This window comes from Helianthus annuus, chromosome 3, assembly GCF_002127325.2.
Source record: "Helianthus annuus cultivar XRQ/B chromosome 3, HanXRQr2.0-SUNRISE, whole genome shotgun sequence".
In the NCBI taxonomy this organism is placed as follows: Eukaryota; Viridiplantae; Streptophyta; class Magnoliopsida; order Asterales; family Asteraceae; genus Helianthus; species Helianthus annuus.
The window spans coordinates 103,936,349-103,940,595 of record NC_035435.2 but is presented as its reverse complement, the minus strand read 5'-3'; the positions used below and the strand labels follow the sequence as shown (position 1 = coordinate 103,940,595).

Sequence of the window (4,247 nt, the reverse complement as noted above, 5' to 3'; positions counted from 1 at the left end):
TTAATCACAATGGTTGTTTTACCGGCATTTTTAATGTATTTTTTTCCATTAACCCTTGTATATAAGTGATTTTTTTTCGTGTCAGCGTTCTAAGTGCAACTTCTTTGTGTGGGTCGATCCTCCCATGTGTCGTCGGGCATGTGTGGTCATCAAAGAACTGATGGATACGAAGGATGTGCTTCAAAACGAAGTCAAGTATTTGAGAGAGGAGGTTCAAATTTATAAATTGCAAGAAGCTGAATTTGAAGATATTCATTCAAGGGTTGTTCGTAAGAGGGAACGTTGTTTGATAATCAGTTGGATTTTTTTTGTGTTGTTTGTCTTGTTATTTTTCATTGTTAATATATTTCACACCCCGACCCACCGCGGAAAGGTACGGGGCATGATGATTGCCCATAGCTCATGACAACTAACTATTGTTTCAATATATAAAGCATATCCATTTCAATAGTCACATAACATATAATAATCAAAGTTGTTCATACATTGTTCAAAATAAACATATCAAGATTTCAATTTAATTTCCTAATGCCCATGCTACGTATCCACATCACTTGATCATCAACTTTGAAAACCTGCACCACGTTAGAAAATATCTTTTTGGGTCAACAAAATGTTGGTGAATAATTTCCTCCTTTTTATAGAAAACAATTTAGTATTTATTTCTTTTAAAAAAAATATTTTTAACATGCACCAAGGTTAGTGTGTAAATGGTCTCATATCATCAACATAGTCAACATATCCATAAATCCACATTTACCAAACAAGAATACACAATCAAATACCACAAACATCCAAAATAAATAGACTACTGATAATAGCGTGCATTAGGCTCAAACCCCGAGGAGCGAGTCTAATACTGTTGGCGATACTAGGCTACAACCCACGGCCGTGGGGAACCTAGACAGCCGTGGATCCACTAGACACAATAGCATGCAATAGACTTAACATCAGATAGAATATAGAATAATAGAATACACATAAAACGTTCACATAATAACACTTGATCATAGCATGTTAAGTAAATCGAAAAGTGTAACGTGATGCACCCCAAAATTTGTAAAAGATTAAAAAGGGGAAATGGAAGAAATTACTCACAGGTTGCGAAGAGACATTCCACGAGAATTAACGCACGAACTGGAATATGTGGAATTCTAAGATAATAACCGTATTGTAAATAACAGACATACTAAATGAAAGGTTAACCTAATGATTTTAGGAAATTTGGTTCTCCTATTTGGGGACTTGGAAATATATAAAATCATATTCGTTCAACAAAGAAATAACGAAAGCAATAGTTATATATGTTTTAGAATTTACCGATATGGCAAAAATTATAGAATTTCTATTTTAATGGTTTTAAATATTTGATAATGCCAAATGATTAAATAAGTCCATCAAGCTCCTCTAAAAATTATAGATTCAATTTAATATTCATCCCCGATTTTATTTTAAAATAATATCTTCATAATGGGATTTATTTGTCTAAACAATTCCACCAATTCTTTAGTTATATAATAATTACTAAAAAGATTATAGATATATATTCCATAAAAATTCTATAACAATTATGCAACCACTAAAAATCAGTAGAAACATTACCCAGATTTTATTTGCAACAATCTTGAAGTTTTAAATAATTAAAACATGTATATGTATAGAGAGAGATCCAAATTATATTTATGAATTCTCCAAAAATTAAGGAACAATTCTATAAAAATTCCCCGGTGTTTAAATAATCTGAGAAAATCAATAAAAACATTTATTTAATTTATTTGAGATTATCATATATTTTTATTTGATTTATCTAAAGATTAAAACGTAAATAATTCACCAAAATTCCAATTGATATCTAAAAATTCTCAAAATTTATACACAATATTCTAGTATGATATATAACAATATTCTACTTTCAATTTCGTCAAAATACAAGTCTAAATCTAAAATCCCCAAATTTTATGAATGAAGAACCTTAATTTCAACTAAAATTAAATTTGGATAAATTAGCCTTCACTGACATTGATAGAGGGTTTTTGTAGAGAATGTAAAATTAAGCAAGTTGGGCTTTGGAATCACCTGAAAAGGTCGAGAATTGAAGTAGATTTCGTCTGTACAAGTTACAAGTCCTCAAATGTTCTTCGATTAAGTTCGCGATGTAGAGGTGATGAAATGGAGAAATTTCAGTGGGGTTTTACATAGTTTTTGCAGAGGATTCGAATGGTATAAGCTTTGAAAGTCAATTCTATGATTTGATTAAAACCCAAAAGATGTTCATCAAGTGCAAAATATACTTTAATGGTGATTAAATTCGTATTTCAAAGGATCGGTTTCAAGGTGTTTCGGAATGATTAAGGGGTAGTAAACATTAATCTTCATCAATACGATTTTAATGAGCTAAAGTCGAAGTCAAATCGTTACCTATACTAAGAGATTAGTTCGGAAATTGAAGGGACCATGTCTGAATCGTGTTTCAGGGGGTTTCTGGAAGGAGATGGAAACCAGTTCAATCTCAGGTTAGAAACCAAACAACATCCATTAATAATACAAGTCCACTGGTGGCGTAGCGGTTAAATGCCTATGCGTTTTGTGACTGGTTCCGTGTTCGAGTCCGGCCCCCTACATTTTTTTTTAATATAGCTATTAAACAAGTTTCCATAATGACACTTTGGTCCCTCAAGTTGATGCAATCTGCTAACTCCATTACACTAACCTAGTTAGTGTAGATATTATATAACACTAGCAATGAACCTAACCTAGTTAACTAAGTTCTTACACAAATAACTAACTGAGTTAACTGGGTTTACTAACCTGGTTAGTTGATTTGTTTCACGTTTACAGTTTGCATAAATTACAAAAACAACCCCTTAACTTGTAACTTTATTTAACTAACCAATCTAACTTCGTTAACGCTTCCCTTATATAAATCTAACCAAACTAACAAAGTTTCTTTGTAAAGTTAACGTTTTTCATTCGGTTTTAATCCAACATGACACGTGACGATTAAATAAAAAAAACAATATTAAAATCCTTATTTTTATTTTATTGATAAGGGTCTTGTTTTACAATCCGGGTCGGATTTCGAAAACCCGATTTTGACGGATGTTACAGTCTCCCCAACTTTTAGGAATTTCGTCCCGAAATTAGGAGGAAGCTGCTCGTATAGGATGAGGCGTAGGATCTTCCATAGGCATAAACGTTATCGGTTTGATTTGGTAATAGTATTAGGAACTCGTATCTTGGGATCGGTAAGTCCCTTAGGAAGGTTAGGTAACTAGTGTCAAACACCCGTTCTAATGTTACTGAGAATACGCTCAAACTATACCATATCAAAAGGTGTAGACTTATGGAGGAGGTAGCGTTCCTAACAAGGTTTAAATACCCAATTAAGGAATCGCTCTTAATTGCCAAAGATGCCAAAATGAAAAGTGTTAACTGTTATGTACAAGTAGGGCTGTAAACGAACCGAATGTTCAGTGAACAGTTCGTGAACCGTTCGGCGGGAAGTTCGTTTATGTTCGTTCAATTAGCTTTACGAACGAACACGAACAAAAATTTCGTTCGGTTAACTTAGCGAACGAACACGAACATAGATCTCGTTCGTTCGACTGCGTTCGTGAACGTTCGGTTACGTTCGTCAATGTTTGTTTGATTATATTAATTAATAATATATAATAAATCTTTTATCTAAACATATTGAAAACTTGAAACCCTATTTTTTTCTAAGTTGGCTAAAATTTGGACATGCTAAGACATTTTTTGGGATAATTATGTCTAAGTTAGTTAAAGTTGATTCATCGTTTCGTGGTGTATTAGACTTCTTGTGTTTTGATTTATCATTTGATGGTTATATTTAACTATTTATATCCAATGTTTAAGGATAACAATATTTTTATTTTTTTATTTTCAAGTTAAATGTTCGTTTGCGTTCTTTTGTGTTCGCTTGCTTTCGTTTGTGTTCGAGACCAGTGTTCACAAACTGTTCGTGAACAACTGAATTTCCTTAACGAACGAACACGAACATAAACTTATGTTCGGTATGTGTTCGTGAACAGTTCACGAACATATTAATTTCCTTAACGAACGAACACGAACATGGCCTTGTTCGTGTTCGTTCGGTTCGTTTACAGCCCTATGTACAAGATAGTCGGTTATAGGCTCTATAATCATTACAATCACGAAGCTCAAGATTGCCGTATCAAAGATGTATTGCAGCTAAAGAGAAAATCACGTCCCAAAGATGACTTGTA

The 4,247-nt window shown here is 32.8% G+C and overlaps 1 long non-coding RNA gene across 1 annotated transcript; it reads right to left on the bottom strand.

Moving 5' to 3' along the window:
- Positions 1-438: 438 nt before the first annotated feature.
- On the bottom strand, positions 439-2,530 carry LOC110927900. The gene is made up of 3 exons (XR_002585989.2): positions 2,077-2,530; positions 1,099-1,154; positions 439-575 (listed from the first exon to the last, which is right to left on the bottom strand). It is a non-coding gene; the product is annotated as an uncharacterized LOC110927900 (long non-coding RNA).
- Between the last annotated feature and the right edge of the window lie 1,717 nt (positions 2,531-4,247).